Source organism: Callospermophilus lateralis, chromosome X (genome assembly GCF_048772815.1).
Source record: "Callospermophilus lateralis isolate mCalLat2 chromosome X, mCalLat2.hap1, whole genome shotgun sequence".
Classification (NCBI taxonomy): Eukaryota; Metazoa; Chordata; class Mammalia; order Rodentia; family Sciuridae; genus Callospermophilus; species Callospermophilus lateralis.
In genome coordinates, this window is record NC_135325.1 from 69,027,222 (window position 1) to 69,046,105 (window position 18,884).

The 18,884-nt window shown below is 37.8% G+C and overlaps 1 protein-coding gene across 2 annotated transcripts in view; it reads left to right on the top strand.

The window, feature by feature from the left end:
• The first annotated feature begins 2,885 nt into the window (after positions 1-2,885).
• Positions 2,886-18,884, top strand: part of Sytl4 (synaptotagmin like 4) — a 59,089-nt gene continuing 43,090 nt past the window's right edge. The window contains exon 1 of one of the 2 annotated variants that reach the window (XM_077107296.1): positions 2,886-2,990. The gene's annotated coding sequence lies outside the window, so the exon portion shown is untranslated. Of the gene's footprint in view, positions 2,991-3,484; positions 3,527-18,884 lie in introns of those variants that run through there. The other variant, XM_077107297.1, reaches the window with a different exon arrangement.

An 18,884-nucleotide genomic window follows, 5' to 3' on the forward strand; every position in this document is an offset into this window, starting at 1 on the left:
TATCATTTTAAAGTTATTCTCTATATGTTTATGTATTTTTGAAACTCTTAAGAGTTTTAAAAAAGAAAAATTGCTAAATATTGAGGTATTCTGTCTCTGGGAGCTGAGGAAAATCTCCATATTTTCAAGTTTGCAGTAGCCAGAACATCCTCAACGTGGCAAAATTGAACAACTCATTGAATCCAATCATTCACTACAGACAGGAGTTTACATACTGTAAGTAGGATCATAATCCATAAGTTCCTGTTTATATTTTTGCACAGGATAGTGCCTGGACTTGTTTGCTTTGGACCTCTCACAATATTTAATATACAAATTTGAGCACAGAATTCTTGTGGCAGACAAGTAGGATCAATAGAAATAGACAGTGGTTTGCAAAGCAGAGAATTTTATGTGCTAACTTTTCTAACTTTGTTTTGGTTTATTGTTGATGTTTGACACACTGTGATTTGTAACTGGGTCAATGAGATCCACTTAGAGGAGTCAGATTCTCTCATCCTCTTTAGTGAAGTGGACGTTGGAGAGTGAGAAAACTGCACACATAGAAAGAAGTAAAAACAAAATTTTCCTGAGGAATAAGGGGGCTGGGCTAAATGTTTTCTGATGTTACTTCTGGCTGAAGATGTTTCCAGCTCCTGTCAAGCACCACTTGCAAAGGAGTCATCATAGTCCCTGTTTGGGAGTGGACCACATAGCAGAACACCCTCTCAAGGTCTGAATTGGCAAAGCTACAAAACAAAAGGATTTCCTTTTTGAAGTGGCTGCTTCACACTTCAGGGTGGAGGCAGGGTACTGAGAGGCTAAAGTATGAAAGAAAACTGAGTTTTCCAGGGTTCAGAGCCTGGGACTGGATTTTTATTGTTTTGTCTGCAAGGATTAAAATGATTTTTGCCTTTTAAAGATTTTTCAAAAAGATTTTTAAATTACCAAAGCCATAATGATCATTATAAGAAAATTGAAAAACACAGAAAATTAGGAGGAAAACAAAAATTCACTTAGTTTTACCACTTACAGATAGTCACTATTAGTATTTTGCATGTTTCCTTCTAATGTTTCCCATGCATATCCCATCCTTTAATTGTTGGGATCATATTTTATATTAAATGTTGTATACTACTTTCAACTAATGTTATAACATAAGCATTTCCCTGGCATAATAAACTACATGGAAATATCAGTTTGTCTATATAATGTTCCATTTTATGACTTTAGCATAATTTACTGAACCATTGAATCATGCTTTTTATTCAACCATTGAATCATGCTATTTTTCCCTAGGGTTTTATTATTCTACATAATACTAGGATTAACATAATTGGACAAAACATTTATATACATCTCTTTTTCCTTATATTATTGTTACTGAGGGCCTACTATGTGCCAGGTACTATGCTAGATGCCGGGTTTGTGCCTTGAGTGACATGCTGTCTTTTAATGAGATAGAAAATACTGTAGAAATAGTAAATTTAAGTGAATTGATGATGGTGGGTTCAGCTTTGGATGTATTAAATGTGAGGTAATTATAGGACATACCCATGGAGATGTCAAGAAAATAGAAGCTGTCTGGGTAGAATTAGAAAATTGCAGTTGTGGCCATATAGTTGATAAATAAAGCTATGTGAGTAAAAGGGATCATTTAGGGAGAGACTGTATTTTTTTCTCACCCTGAGAATGTTTGACTTTCAGAGATCAGATAGCAGAGGAGGAACCTGTAAATGAGACTGAAGTAGTAGAAGGAAAAGCAGAAGAAAATATTGTCATAGATGCTACAGGAAGAGTTTCAAGGAGGATGAAATGTTTAACACTGTTGAATGTAGAGGACAGGTCCAGAAAGACAAGGGCTGATAATGCCCTGTTTAGTTATTTATTTGTTGAGGGATTTGTTAAATCAGAGGTCATTGGTTGGATATCAGATTAAGCACAGTTTCAGTGGGGGAAGGAAACAGACTGTTGGGGGTTGAAAAATGAATGAGAAATAAGGGAATGAAAGTTGCAAACACACATGTAAATACATTTTAAATAAATTTGCTGGAAGATGAGCCTCATATGTAGTTAGGATAGAGGCTTGAACAGATTTATTTGGGGATGGGAGATGAGAGACTTGAGTATGTGTAATAACTGATATGAAGAAAGGAGGGGAGAGAGAAGAAGGGGGAGATCTGTAACTATTGCATAGATATAAACATTTTAAAGTTCACTGATTCATAGTTGTCACGTGCTTTCTAAAAGGGCTTTAAACCAACAAACAAGCCTACCAGCAGTTTTGAGAGAATTTGTTTGGTGGTCACTTTGTCATTATTAAATGTTATTTTAAAAACCCACGAATTTGTTTGCCAAATAATCACATTATTGTGCTAATTTGTTCTTCTTTTATTACTAGTGAATTGAGTATTTTAATCAATTGTGTCCTAGAGCACGAATATGCAACTTTATTTACTCTATGTTCTTTGCCCAAAACGTTTCTATTTTAGATGGGTATTTATATTTGTTATAAAAAGCTGAAAGTCAAAGAATCAGATGCCACATATTTTATTTTCCCAAATTATATAGTTGAAAATCTTTTATTTTCTTAGAAGTACAGGACAATTTGACAACTTTGGGCTCAGCTGAAGAGAAGAGAGGTACGTGATATTACCATCTAAGAGTGACCACAGATGGAAGTAAACGGGGGAGGAAGCATGTCTAGCTTGAGATCCAGTCCCTGAGCTCCTTTTCCTACCCCTGGAAGACATTCCTCCAGTGTCTTAAGGCTTTGGCTCACCTTCAGGCTGCGTGGGCCCCCTCCTAAGGAGCCTGGAGCACTGTGCGGCCCCTTTAAGAGACCAGCTCCTCCCCGCTCCAGGGAAAGTTGCAGCTTTTTCCGCCTCCTGGGAGGGTGAGTTGGGCCAGCTGCCCGGCGCAGGGTTGCGGTCTTCCCAGAGCCAGAGACCCTCCCTTGAATCCGACACTGGGACAACTAGCCCTCTCGCGGCACTTGTTGCAGGTGACAGGTAAGTCCGCAGCCAGTGGCCGCCCCCTCGCCCTCTGTCCAGGACTCTTTCTGGACCCCCAGCCCCTTTTCGCTGCTAAAACGCCCCCACCCCCATATCAGAGACTTAAGTCCTTCTCTAGCCCCCTTCTGTTTTTCCTTCTCCTTAGCTGACCGACTGCACCCTCCGTCCTGTGGGTCTCTTTGGACCGCACCCCCAATGCTTTGAGTCCCGTCTGCTTGGGGCGGTCCCTCCTGCCACTTTTCTTTCTCTTGGACTTCTTCAGTCCACACGTAGTCAACACGGACCATATCTCTCTAGGTGCTGCCTCATCCCTGTCATCCCTGGCGCGGTGTGCTTAGACTTTTCCCGCCAGCCGAGCCCCTCCAGAGAGTTGACCGGGTGGGCGGGGGTGGGGCCAGGCTCCTAGCGGGAACTGTACTCCAGACGCTGGTTTCTCTCGCAGCGCTCCCCAGTCGCAAGGGGTCTCTGCCCTGCCCTGTCTGTGCTCAGACCTCGAGGCGTTGGCTTCCCTGTCCTCAGCTGGTCATCCACAGGTAAAAGCGGGAGGCCGGTTGGTTCTGCCTCAGTGAGTTCTCTGCGCTTGGGAATGGGGTCCCAGATCTGTGCTCTGGGGCTGAACTGCTTTATCTTGCTGCCTGTCAAGCAGGCTGTGGTGATTTGCTCCTGGGGGAGCACCTCCAGAGCCCACACTAGGGACATAGGACACTTCTGTCTTCTGTGATGGTTTGTAAAGGGCAGAAGGTATTTCTCCTGCCCTTAATGTTGGATAAGACGGGGTTTTGATGGTGAAATAAATCGATTAGAATTCTGGTGGCTTTAAAAAAATAATCAGTTACTCACTAACCATTTCTTCCCCTAGTATTCTGCTTCTTCAGGACTATAGGATCTAGCATTCCAGATATTGCTTCTGGCCGGGTGACCCTAGATCCTGTACATTTGTGGCAGAAATTAGTCTTCAGTACTTCCTGGACCTCCTATTTTTAACTGGCTTATTTTCTGCTCTTTCAGTTCCCCACCCCCACCACTCATAAATCCATTACTTGTAGGGAATAGTGACCTAAACTATTTCTAAACTGTTTACCCCCAATAACTATGTCTATTGCAGAGTTGTGGCCCTAATAAAATTTCTCTCTCTCCCCCGTGTGTGTGTGTGTGTGTGTGTGTGTGTGTGTGTGTAAGCCCCTTCAAAAAATGCTAGTAGAAAAAGCCCACTGATGACTTATGAGGGTCTCTGGGTAGGGGATGAATATTTCTGGTAACACAATTTCAGATGTTTTACTCTAAGTTAAAGCAGTGACATGGAGCTTGGAGGCCTGTTCTAGGGTAATTTATCAGTGAGTGTATATAGCATTCTGGTTGGTACTCTGAGCATTTCCCCGTAAAGTCTGCTCCTGATAATGGTTGTTAGAATTATTTATTGCTAGGCATGATAATAAGTTCTTTTTTTTTTTAAAGAGAGAGTGAGAGATGAGAGAGAGAGAGAGAGAGAGAGAGAGAGAGAGAGAGAGAGAGAATTTTTTTAATATTTGTTTTTTAGTTATCGGCGGACACAACATCTTTGTACGTGGTGCTGAGAATCGAACCCGGGCCGCACGCATGCCAGGCGAGCGCGCTACCACTTGAGCCACATCCCCAGCCCCAGATAATAAGTTCTTTACATAATTATCTCATACAATTCTCAAGATAACTCAATGCAGTACTTTACAGTTATAACCAGGATGATGGAGATTTGGAGGTTAAGTGCCTTGCGCTAAATCACTCTCTGATGGGGGCACAGCTTATGTTCCTATCGTCACATTATCACTACTGTCTTGGATGTTAGGAACACTAATAGCTCAGGGGTGAGGACTAAGTAATTAAAAACTTCTCTTTTAAGTTCAAGCATATGTTTTGGCCTTTAGTTTCATCATAGGTGCACTGTGGGGGCTTTGGACTACTTACAGCACTAATGTCTTACCCTCTTCATTTCCAGTGTAAGGCTGCTTGCCATATTGTCACTATAAAAACATACTTTTGAGTGTACCTAGATGAATGAAATTTGGGTTTTTAACTCAGTGTTAACTGTTCTGAAGTTAGGAGAACATGACCCTGGATTCTAGGGATGTACACCTGACTCAGCTTCATCATCTCCTGATGGCTAGGGGAGAAATAATGGGGTGTCAAGTGATAAGAATTTCCCCACATCCATGTCTTAGAGCATGAGGGTGTTGGTATACTTGTTTTATTATGGGATGAATAGAGTATCTTAGGCCATAATAGTGGGAGGGAAGATGTCCTCCCCAACTCCAGCTCTGGAAATTTCAGCAAACTGTTCTCTTTTGTTTTTCTTCCTGAAAAGCTGATTTGTCACCCATACCCCTATCCTTGCCATTAATTCTTGTTCATCTCTCAAGATTTAGCTCTAAAATCACTTCCTTTGTGACAACCTTACTGAACATACACTCCCTTCCTGCAAGCAGAATTACTAGTTATCCTTTTTAAAGCAATTTATTTACTCCTCAGTAAAGCCCTTAACACCACTCTTGGTTGTTTTTGCACCTGGAAGGTTGTAACCTTTCTAAGGGCAAGGTCTGGATGTTGGAACTCCCTTTGTCTTAAGCACAAGAGATTAACTGTGCTAGGAACTGGGGATACTTTGCTTCCAAGGGGGTTGACGTGTGGTGATGATGGGATTGAAACACCATCTTGAGGCACTTGAATCCCCATAGTTGGGAATTTGTATTGAAATGTTACCTTCATAGCAAGGCATTCCATGACTATCGTATTTAAACTTGCAACCCATTCCTGAACATTCTTTATATTCCTTCGCTACCTTGTTATTGCTTATTATTTGTTTCTTCCCCCTCCATAATATAAAGTTCAATTGGACAGTGACTGCTGTCTGTTGTATTCACTGGTAGACCACAGGACTCAAAACAGTGCCTGGGATATCATTGGTGCATACAGATGTTTGTGAAATGAATTAATGAATGACATTCACATTCTAGGAACTGGTACTCCTTTGTATGCTCCTGGGCCTGAAACTAAACCTGCCCAGTTTGTCACCCTACAGCTGTAAGGTTGCCCCAGGCCCAGTTCTCTTACAGCTTTCCTTCTACCGAGTTTTGCTTTGAGATTACATTCCTGATGACAACTTTGACCTAGTTGGAAGTACTTCCTCTCTCTTTTTCTAAATCATAGGTCTCTGGATGGAAACTTCTAAAGTGTAAAAGTAAAAATGCAAAGGTGTTGTGCTTCTTGGTGGTAGGAATGAGGGTTGCACATTGGGAGGAGGGGGTGTGGATTGTCAGATGTCCTGAGGCCTTTTGGGCACTTGGCAAGGTCAGGAAGAGGTTGAAGAAAGTTACTATGCAACAGGGAAGTGAACAGCTCAAAAGAATAATAGATGCCACAAATTAGACTTCTGGCCTCAAGTCACCCTTAGCCTTTGAGGTGTGAGATAGTTACTGAATTATAAACTTTATGGTAAAGCAATAGCTGAGTGTGACTTGTGTAGTACTTGACTAATTCTATACTAGGTTCTATACTAGGAGGACTATGCAAATGGGAAAACCATTGTGTGACAGAAAACAAAAAAGTGCTATTTTGTTTAAATGTGTTTTGAAAGGTTCAGGAAAAGGCCAGAATCCCTTCAAAACAGGCTTGGTGCCTGGTGCAGTGGCGCATGCCTGTAATCCCAGTGGCTTTGGAAGCTGAGGCAGGAGGATTGTGAGTTCAAAGCCAGCCATTACTCTAAGCAACTCAGTGAAACCCTGACTCTAAATAAAATACAAAATAGGGCTGGGGATGTGGCTCAGTGGTTCAGTTCCTCTGAGTTCAATCTCCAGTACCAAACAAACAAACAAAACAAAAAACAGACTGGGGGGCTGGGGCTGTAGCTCAGTGGTAGAGCACTTGCCTAGCATGTGTGAGGCACTGGGTTTGATCCTCAGTACCACATAACAATGAACAAATAAAATAAAGGCATTATGTCCATCTACAACTATAAAAAAATTTAAAAAACAGACTTGGAAGGAATTGAGCCCTGGAAAATGTGGTAAATATTTTACCATTTAATATATGCTAATTTTTTTGAAACTCAAGTTTGTACAAGAAACTACTCAATCTCTTTTGAACTTTTGAACTTGTACAAACTCAAGTTTGTACAAGAAACTACTCAATTTCTCCATAAACTTCAAACATTTGGAGTTACCCAGAACTCAAGTCAGTGGAGTTTTCTTGATCCTAGAGGCTCTCATTTAGCCTCCAAGCTTTAAATAGAATCTATCAAGGTACATATCACTCCCAAATTTATATCTCTGACCTGGACCTTTCTTATAAGCATTAGTTTCATATCTTCACTGAACTATTTGACATCTCTTCTTGTCTGTTTAATAATATCTCAAATATAACATAGCTGAAACAACTCCTCATTGCATTCACATTCTCAACCCCTTCCTTTAGCTTCCCTTATCTCAGTAAAATGGCACCATCATCCATTTAATTGCTTAACCCAAGAACATGGGGTCACCCTTCATTCCTTTCTTTTTCTTACACTACCGCCACATTTAATTCATGAGGAAGTCCTGCCAATCTGATCTTCAGACTGTATCATGTATTCTGCCACATGCCTCCACCTCCTCTGCCTATGACCCTAGTCCAAACCACAAGGCTGCAATGAATATCCTTGCATAATACTTAAGGATATACACACACAAGTATTTCTGAGGGTTGGCTTTCTAGAAGGAGAATTTTGGGGTCAGGGAGATGTTAATCAAAGAGTACAGAGTTTTCAATTAGACTGAAGGAGTATATTTTAGTGATCTATTGCACTACATGGTGACCATGTTTAATAATAATGTAGTACCAAATAACAGTAATAATTTATATATATATATATATATATATATATATATATATATATATATATATATATATATATATATTTTTTTTTTTCGTGGTTGTGGGGTTGGAACCCAGGACCTTGCATGTGCTAGGCAAGCACTTTATCACTGACCTGTATTCCCAGCCCAAGAATAGATTTTTGACATTCTTACCACAAGAAAAAATAAATGGGTGAGATGATAGATATGTTAATTAGCTAAACTGAATCTTTCTAAGAATGCATAGACCTAAATATCAAATTGTTTCTCATAAATATAGACAATTATCACATCAATTAAAAATAAATAAATAAAATATTTATACATTTAATATTTTGAATAGGCAAAGCCAAAGTGACATCCTCCCATGCAAACTAGGCAAGCTCTATACTACTGAGTTATGTCCCTAGTCTGTGACAGTCTTTTGAATTTTTGCCAGTCTGATGTGATGGGAAGGAGTCAGTAGAGCATGAGGAACCAGAAAAGTCTTTTAATTTTGCTTTGCTTTAACTACAGGAGAGAGATGAGACAATTTATGTATAGATAGCATAGAGCTTGATGATGCAAGGTCCTTGAGCAAGTTGAGGGCCAGTGGGGTGTGTGCATTGCAGAATGAAAAGGGAAAAAAGATGAAAAGACTGGCCTCAGAGAAAGGGAGGTAGTTCTTTCATTGAAATGGGAGGGAAAGAGTGCAGGACTGATGAAGCTGTGGAGAAGGAACTGTGTAAAGGTAGAATTTTGAAGGTGACACCCCCTGTTTACAAAGGTCTGAAATGGCATTTGAGTGGGATGAAAAGAACTCTGTAGGGGTACATTATCAAAATTATGCATATATAGATTAAAGTATCATGTTGTATACCACAAATACAAGCATTTTTATCAATTATACTCCCATAAAGCTAGAAAAATAAACAAAAAGAGGCTTGGATAATTTGAATTTGTCTCTACCTCCAATCACAGAACTTGTCTATCCCATTCTCTTTAGTGGCACTCATTTCCCCAGGTCTAGAAACAAAGTTGTCTGGGAGACTATGACTGAAATATGAGAAGGCAGGAGATTGGATGGTGCTAGCAAAAGTAGACTTGAAATGATGGGCCACTGTGACTTTCATATCTGGGTGACTAGACCTTGAACAGGAATAATTTGAAAGAGATATGACATTTCCATGGTGTCTACACTGTTTCCTTGTTTGTAGCTCTACCAGTTCAGGCATTAGAATAGCTTTAGTATCAGTGTCTTTAACTGTTGCTAGCAGCTTATCAGAAAGTATGGATTGATTTACGGAGAATGTACAATCTGCCCACTGATTGCCTACTGTATGTCAGGATCCTACAGTAGGTCTGTCTGTCCGTCCGTCCATCCATCCATCCATCCATCCATTCATGTACTTGAGATGTTGTAGAGATGAAGGTAGACAATGGCTTTTTTTGGAGCTTATTTCAGCAGAGTAGGCATATGTTAAATGTAATTAATTATTATTTGCAGGCTGGGCGCAGTGACACATACCTGTAATCCCAGCAGCTCTGAAGGCTGAGGCAGGAGGATTGTGAGTCCAAAGCCATCCTCAGCAAAAGCGAGGAACTAAGCAACTCAGTGAGACCCTTTTCTCTAAATAAAATACAAAATAGGGCTGGGTATGTGGCTCAGTAGTTGAGTGCCCCTGAGTTCAATCCCCGGTCCCCCTACTAATATTATTAATTGCAATTGTTGTAAGTTCTGTGAAGTTCAGTTTTTTTAGAAATAAAAATGTAATGTTGCTTTCTAATATGTTTTATTAATTTATATTTGCCAGCAAAGTATGAGAGTCCCTCTTAAACCTTCCTTTTTAAAAACTTAACATTGTCTTTATAAAATTTTGCTGAGTTGATTTGCATAGACCCTATATGCATCCTCCCATGGACTTTAAATAATCCCTTGATTATTTATAATACTTGATGCAATGTAAATGAACTGTACTCAATTGTTATACTATATTGCTGTACTGTTTAAGAAATTATGGCAAGACAAAGGTCTGTACCATTCGGCAGATGGAGTTTTTCTGAATATCTGGAGATGTTGAATCTGTAGACATGGAACCTGCATATACAGATAGCTGATTTTTATTTCTGTTATTACTAGGCTACTCAGTTTGTGACACTTCCTTATAGCAGCCTGAACAAACTAAGGCAGAGACCAAAGAGTTTTGACAACTGAATGTGATTCTGGATCAGGGGTGGGAGAGAAACTAGCAATAAATGACATTATGGAGAATTTTTTTGCTGAATTGATAAGCAAACAAAAAAAACTTTATTGCCTGTGAGTGTAAAATGTTTTCTTTTTGACATCTGTTGGCCACTTGATTTTCATCATTTAAGAATTATCTCTTTGTGCTCTCTATTGGATATTTACCTCTCCTTGATTTTGGTAGATTTCTTTCTTGTTTGAAACCATGAATTACCCTTCTTTTTCCTCTTCTCTCATCTCTGGAAACCCCAAAGTCTTTCCCTCCAGTCTTTGTGGCCATTCATTTTTTATCTCCTTTGAACTTTTTTCTTACCTAGTTTGGTGTGTTGACAGATCTGAGTATTTTTTTTTATTGGTTGACCAGGTAAAAGCTAACATAATCAACTGTTCTCCTCTGCTAATCTCATTTCTCAGAGGCAATAATGTTAAATTTGTGTCTATTTCCAGACATTTTTCCATGCCTAGATAGACTATTTCCATCCATTCATCCAACCAGTCTCTCTACACTTACAGGTAAAAAAAGAAATACAAGTAGAATCATAGTATATATGTTTTGTAAGGTATTTTTTGCTTAATATGCAATAGCAAGTGTTCAGTGTCAGATATATAGAACTATCTCCTTTTTTCTCAACTGTATAATATTCAATTGTGTATATGAACCATAATTAATTAATTTTCTATATATTGATATTTATATTCTTTAATTTTTTGCTGTTTCAGACATTGAGTATATATATATGTGTGTGTGTTTGTGTATATATATATATATATATATATATATATATATATATATTTATTTATTTATTTATTTATTTATAGTATATGTTGACTATATTATGTTGAATATCAGTAGAATAAGGCTTACAAAAGAGTATGGCTCTATCAAAAAAGTGTGAGTGGTGCTGAAGACTAGGAAAGGTCTAGGAAGATAAAGACTAAGAATTTTCCATTGAATTAGGAAACTCTTGGTGACCCTAGTTAGAACACTTTTGGGGGAATGTGAGGTGGAAAACTAGATTGTGGTGGGTTAAGAAGTAATTGGAGAGATGAGGAGGTGGAAGGAGTGTATATGGATAATTCTTTATGGATATTGTTTTTGAAGAGCTGAGAAAGGGTAGTAGTGGGGGAAGGGTTTAGATATGGGAAGTTTATTTTTAATAATTTAGGAGGAACTTTAGTATCTTTAAAGGCTGGTGGGAAGGAAGGGATAAATGATAAAGGAAAGTCCTTATTGGGCAAAGTACTTATGCCAGATGGGAGAGGATCCAGAATGGAGGATTATCCTGAATAGGTCTAGGTGAAAATAGATTTATATATTTGGCAGGAAGCACTTGTCTGATGGCATTTATATTTCTCTATGATGTAAAAAGTAAGACCAATCTCTTAGAGCAGGAGTTGAGATGGGACAGAGTTTGGGTTGGATATTTGAAGTACCTGAGGACGGTTTAGATTAGTTATCATGGGGAACAGGAGAGGAAGGACCAGGGAAGCATAGTTGCAGTGCCAGGGAGTGTTGAGGTAAACTTGGTAACCAATAATTCATATGGATAATAATCTACCAGATGAATTTTGCTCTTCAGGAGTCCCTGTGTAGGCATAAAGTACCTCAGATTTGTAATGCAGTTATGAGTTATTCAGGATATGGATGAGAGTGCAGTTGAAATAATAGAATCCAAACCTTCTAGAAAAGGAAGGAAAGACACGAAGAAATTGACAAGATGAAAGTAGAAGGATCTATGGAAGACTGCCCCCATGAGGATTGAAGAGGCTTGGGGGAGTCACTAAGTGAACAGACTAGAAGATTAGGGGGTTATAGTCAGAGAGAAGTATTGAATTAATGATATCAAAGGTGGTGGAGTCCTAAATGATAAGCTCTTGGGTGTGGTTGAATGTTACATGGTATTCTTGATGCTATTCAACAAATATTTACTCAACAAATATTTATTGTGTGCATTTTCAGGCCAGTTAGCACCCTAGGCATTGAAGAAATGAACAAAATGAAATCTTGCACCCCCACAGACCCCCAAACCACCAAGTCCCTTCTCTCATATAGCTTACAGTCTAGTGGGGGAGATTATTTACTTTTTAAATGTTTAATTCACATGTAATAATTGTAGAGAGTCTTTATTTTATTTTATTTTGGTACTGTGGATTGAATTCAGGGACACTAGACCACTGACCCACATCCACAGCCTGTTTTTGTATTTATTTAGAGACAGGGTCTCACTGAGTTGCCTCACTTTTGCCAAGGCTGGCTTTGAACTTGCGATCCTCCTGTCTCAGACTCCAGAGCTGCTGGGACTATAGGCATGTGCCACTGTGCCTAGCAAGAGATTCTTTATTTTTATACAATAAAAGGGTATCTTCGTTGATATGCTGATTCCTGCATGTAGTTCTATTTAGAATTAATAATAATACCAGGGTCAAATATTACATACTTGGGACTAGGAAAGTATATCTAAACATTTTTGGGTGCCTTGTTTTATTTTAAAGTATACTAAATGAATTATGAGAATTTATACCTCTTCTTCCTTAGAATTTTTAAGGAACTTTTATGTACTATGTCAGTATTAAAGATAAACAAATATATACAAATCTAATTTGAACAGTTTAAGTGGTTTTAATTTTTATACTTTATTTTTTAAATATTAGAACATTGCTTCTAGCTGTAGAACAGATGTTGAGAATATCTGTTCTAATCTTGCAAACGGGATTTGATGCCATGTGTAAAGTAATTATGGTTGAACACTTTAGGAGGGAAAGAGGGCTTACAGTAAGTTAATACCTTACATTTATTTTATATTATTTTCAAATTTATACCTAGCCATTTGTGTGTGTGTGTGTGTGTGTGTGTGTGTATATATATATATATATATATATATATATATATATATATATATGCTCATGTATATATTTCTTGATATTTTACTTGAAATAAATTAGCATTTATTTAATGTCTTAGAGGCCTTAACACTTTAAAATTATCTGATGTGTATGCAGTTCTATTTAAGTTTGGCTACAGGATATTTGATTGTGTTGAAAGTTTCTGTGACCATAGCTAGATCACAGCATCCCTAAAATTAAAAAGAAACCAAATGCATGAAATCACACTTATGTGTGAACATGGGCTGGATTAGTCACTAACCATCATGATTTCTCATTTAAGGGGACTGAGTGTGGGTGATTTTTAGGTGACTGTGGCTTACAAGAAACATTCAGATGCTAACTAGAGTTCAGTTTAGGTATCTCCACCATCTGTGATCCTGGCAGGATAAGAGGGTCTTCTTTGTGGGGATGTGCTTTATCAAAGCTTATTGAATAAGGAAAGATAGTGGGGTTCTATGCAGTAATGGGGCTGATTAAAAAACAATAATGTGTTGACTCTTATCAAACTTTTCAAAAATGTTTTGTGCATATAAATGATCTGATTTTACAATATCCTTTTTTTTTTTTTTTGTAGAGTGAGAGATTGAATCTAGGGTCTTGCACATGATAAGCAAGTGCTATGCCACTAAGCTGAACTATATCCCTCTTCTTTTAGTTGGGAATTTCTGGGTCTTTTAAAACTCCTGAACTCTTAAGGAAAGGACTGTGGCAGAGAAGAGGGTGAATTGGCTATTCTTTATCCATCAACATTATTATTGGGATCTTATGGAGCCTGACTGGAAGCTTCCAGTATAGGTTTCAAAAGTTTTCAGAAAGCTAAATGTGATTTTTCTTTTTCTTTTTCTTTTCTTTTCTTTTCTTTTCTTTTCTTTCTTTCTTCTTCTTCTTCTTTCTTCTTTCTTCTTTCTTCTTCTTCTTTCTTCTTCTTCGTAGTGCTGGAGATTGAATTCAGGGTCTCATGTATGCCAGGCAAACACTGTATCACTGAGCTATATCCCTATCCTGAAATTTCCCCTGTAGCCAGGTGGGGTGTATGGACAAATGGCCTCAGTTTATGATATTTTAAACTTTTATGGATCACATTTATGGAGGTTTGCTCCTTAGGATTGATGGTGGGTTTAAGATGCCTTGAGTTGCTGAGGAGCTGGGGTAAAATGTGAAATCATGAAAATAAGATCACATTTCCACATATCCAAAACAACTACTTTGTTGAAAAAATATGTAGATTAAAATGTCCAGCTTCCCTTTAGGACTTATTTATTATTTGAATTGGGAATTTCCTCAAACCACTTATGAATATAATTTGATGGTATTGAAAGGTAAACATGTGGATTCCATCTAGAGGAATTAGTTCCCATGTGTGATTCTAAGAGCTTACAAAAGAGATATTTTAATTACTTTTGCTGCCCCTAACCACTATGCTCTTGCCATCCTTCAGAAGAGATGTCTAGAAGAGGACAGAGGCTCCTCTTCAGCGTGTAGAGGACAGTTCACAGGACTGGGAAAATAAGCCAGACTGAGGACCTTTCAATCATTGATCTTTTAGTAACTGAGAGCTTAAAAAACACCTCAAGTGGGCTGGGGATGTGGCTCAAGTGGTGGCGCGCTGCCTGGCATGCGTGCGGCCCGGGTTCGATCCTCAGCACCACGTACAAACAAAGATGTTGTGTCCGCCGAGAACTAAAAAATAAATATTAAAAAAAAAATTTCTCTCTCTCTCTCCCTCCTCTCTCACTCTCTCTTAAAAAACAAACAAACAAACAAACAAACAAAAAACACCTCAAGTGCTGGGCTTGTGGCCCAGAGGCAGAGTGCTTTCCTTGCTGCACATGTGATCCTTAGCACCACATAAAAGTAAATAAACAAAATAAAGTTATAAAAAAGATTAAAAAGCCACCCCAAGTTCCCAAGTTTAAAATATCTAATTTTCCAAATATTACCACACAGAGTAATATTTGCAGAATTTGAAGAGACATTTTAGCATAATTAATGGTTAAAAGCTAGGACTCTGGAGCCAGGTTGCCTGGGCCCAAAAAGTAGACTGTTACTTATTATGTCACTTAAGGGGCATTGACCTTGGGCATGTTATTTACTCAACTTTGGACTCACTTTCCCAAATATAAAATAAAATAGATATAATAATTATAATACCTTTTATAAAACAGATATAATAACTGTAATAGATATAAAATAGATATAACAATTCTTACAAGATAAATGTTACAATTCTAATACCTATCTCATAGTGTGATTGTCAGGACTAAATAACTGCATGTATATAAAGTGCTTAGGAAAGTGCCTGGTACATAATAAGCATTATAGAAGTGTTTGCTGTCATCATCGTCATCACCATCATCTTCATCAGTTGGTGTATATCTCAATAGGAGCAAAAACTGAAAAATGCTTTAGCACCTGCAAACCCTACTTTTATGGAATAAATTTTGAAAGGGATCATTTGTAGCCAAAATCTTAGTGCAAAACATAAATCAGAATCTTGCAAAATTGAGAGCTAGTTGTAAATGTCTCAGTGTTAGGGAAAAACAAAAAAATTCAACTTGCTACTATAATACTTCTGAAAAGGGACTGAGTAGGGGCAAGCCCTAGGGCTTGTTGTGTGAGCCATGAATGTGCTCCATGGGTGGGCCAATGGGGATCTAGACCCCAGTTAATCACTTGGAAGGCTTGGTTGCTTTTTGGTTTTGGAGCCTTGATTCTGATTTTTCACTTTGTCTCAATTCCTGTTTTTCTTCCTTTTGATCCAAATTTTTAAATTCATGCTATTTTGTTATGTTTTATGTATCTTTGTAAGACACTTTAAATCCTGTCTGGAACAGTGTATAAATAAATATCTTTTAAACTGATCATATCTAATTACTAACATTTGCTTAATATTTATGCTTGTCAGTCTACCCCCATGCAGAGAGGTACTGTGACTTTCCATCTGGGCAAAAATGCTGATTAGATTTCTCAAATTTCGTAGAAAGATGTCAAAACAGCCATATGCTCATATATTTTCCAAAGCATAAAGTTAATAATAATTAAAACTAAACAGCTACTAATATTAGGTGCTTATGTTAGGCCAGTCCACTATTCCATGCTTTTTACTCATGATACATACTTAAATCTTCACAGTCTTAGGCAGGAGTTATTATTGCCAAATTATAAATGGGGAAACTGAGACTCATGGAGGTTAAACAATCTGCCCAGAGTTCATACAACTAAAAGAGTAGTGAAGGAGGGATTTGAACTCAGGCAGCCTGGTTCCAGACCCAGTACTTTTAAGCACTATTCTACACTATACTGTTCTTAATTAGAGATGTAGCACGTCAGAACTCCTAGTCCTAGTAGAAGAGGCTTTTCTGTGTTATAGGACACTTACAGGTCCTGCAGATTTTACATCATTGTTGTGTTTGTAATATGCCCCTTTCCCTCTCTACTATCGTTACCCTCTACTCTTAGATCTCATTATGTTCCCCCTGGATTTATTCCACATCCTCCTCTAATTCACATTCTGTCTTGGTGTCAGAGTTCTCTAACAGGTCCTTGCCTTATATAAAACACTTCAATGGTTCCTGTTGTCAAAAGCCAGTTAGCATTGTTTCTGAATATAGCATATCAAACTTCCCCTGCCTCTTGTGATGTGGTCTCCACCTGCCCCTTCCACATTCTCCCATACAATTACCAGCCAGCATTACTGCACTGCTTGCTCATACCATGTTGCTTTTTGCCTCCATGCTTTTGCAAATGCTATGCAGTCTTCCTGGAAAGCCCTCTTTCTCCTGGTTAACCAACTGCTACACATTAATTTACAAACAGTTCATGTGCGTCTGCTGGATATCCTTTCTCATTCCCTTTCCCCTGCTGGATTAAGTGCACTATCTTGGTATTCTCACAATATCCCATGCATATATATTTTTTGCTTACCATGTTTTTATATGATTATCTGTTTAAGTATCTCTTTTCACTAGACCGTGAGCTCTTTATGGCCATGGACTATGCTTTATTCTTTTATCCTTTGCCAGCTAGCATAGCACTTGGCACATGGTGGCCTCCCAACTAGTTCACATTCTATAAACAGTGCAGAGTACAAAGCTTCAGGCCAGGGAAAGACGTAGAAGCCACACAGACATTCAGTTATAACTACCAGGACAGCAGAAGGAGGTATCACAGAGGAATCTTTGGGGAGAGATCTATTTATATCATTTAATTCAGGAGCCAGGAGGAGCTTGGGTGGGGGTTTATATCTAAAAATACATTGAAACTTCTGAGAAGCTAGACTTAGCATCTTTGCAATTTGAATCTATTTTGAGTTTGAGTAGCTTAGAATACATAGCTAAACACATGTGTTTTCATAAGCATATTTATAAACTTCTAGGAGAGATATTGCCTTAAAATTGAATGGAGCAGTTCATACAATACCAATACAGTATCCCAATGTCAATATTGTATTGACTATAAACAGTGTTGCATGCCCATTCAGATATTACCAGTAAGATGCTATCAACTAGTACCTTTTTGTATAGGTGGGTAGATCCAGACAAGGGGATTTCTGATTTCTGGAAGTCCTGGGTCCTTGGAAGCTTTCTTCTTTTCTTTTTCTTTCTTTCTTCTTTTCCTTTTCTTTCTTTCTTTCTTCTTTTCCTTTTTTTTTGGACTGAGGATTTAATACAGAGGCACTTTACTACTGAGCTACATCTCCAGCCATTTTTATTTTTTATTTTGAGACAGGGTATGGCTAAGTTGGTGAGGGTCTCGCTAAATTGGTAAGGCAGGCCTCGAACTTTTGATCCTCCTACCTCAGCCTTCTTAGTCACTGGGATTACAGGATTACCATTGTGCCTGGCCCTGGAAGCTTTCTTTTCTATATGGGTTTTTAAAAACATTTTTTAATTGTAGGTGGACACAACATCTTTATTTTATTTATTTATAAGTGGTGCTGAGGAATAAATCCAGTGCTTCACATGTGCTAGGTGAGTACTGTACTGCTGAGCCACAACCCCAGCCTCTCTATAAGGATTTTTAAAAAATTCTAGGGACTCAACCACATACTCCAGATATAGTTTCATTTTTCTGTATTCTAAAATCAGCTCTTACCATTAGGTTATAAACTATAAAGCTATGCCCATACCTTGGGTACTAGATTTTGTTAGCCTTTGAGCTATGCTTCACTTGTGTTTGAAGACCCACACTTAAAGTAATATTAATTGTGACAGTGCTTTAGATGGATCTGCTTTGGATATTGTCATTGCCTTGGTGATAGTTAATAGAAGCTACTGTGTATGCCTTATGGAAACATAGATTATAATCATCAGAATGACTTATTCTTTCCTAATTAAAATAAATCTTCTCTATATGTAAGCAGAATCACAGAAACATATGGCAGTTTGTAAGAATGGTTTCCCTCAACTCTCCTTTTGGAAAAATTTCTCCAACTTTTTGATCTTTTACTCTTATCATCCAAAATTTGGATAACCCCTGATATATATTTATTTATTTGTAAGTTATAAATTTAACATTATACTAATAGTATATTATCAAGCATGTACAAAGCTGGACATAAAGGATGAAAGATGAACACTGTTTAATCTTACTTTTAATATTTATTAATGGTAGAGTAACCTTTGCTCTCATTTTGATGAGAGTGGTGACATTAAGTATGTTCATTTAAACAAAATCTTGGTTTAAGATACAGCTACTTGGAGATCTAATTCTAATTTATGTTTATTTTTGTACTTGATTTTAATGACTGATAATTCACAAAAGATTTGTCTAAAAATAAAATGAGTGTGTTGTTGGATGAACTTAGTAACTAATGACACTCATATTCTAGTTCCAGGCACCAGTTATAAAAATATTTTGTTGCTACACCATCTTCCCTGCTCTGAGCATGTTACATTTTAAATTTTTAACAAATTGTTT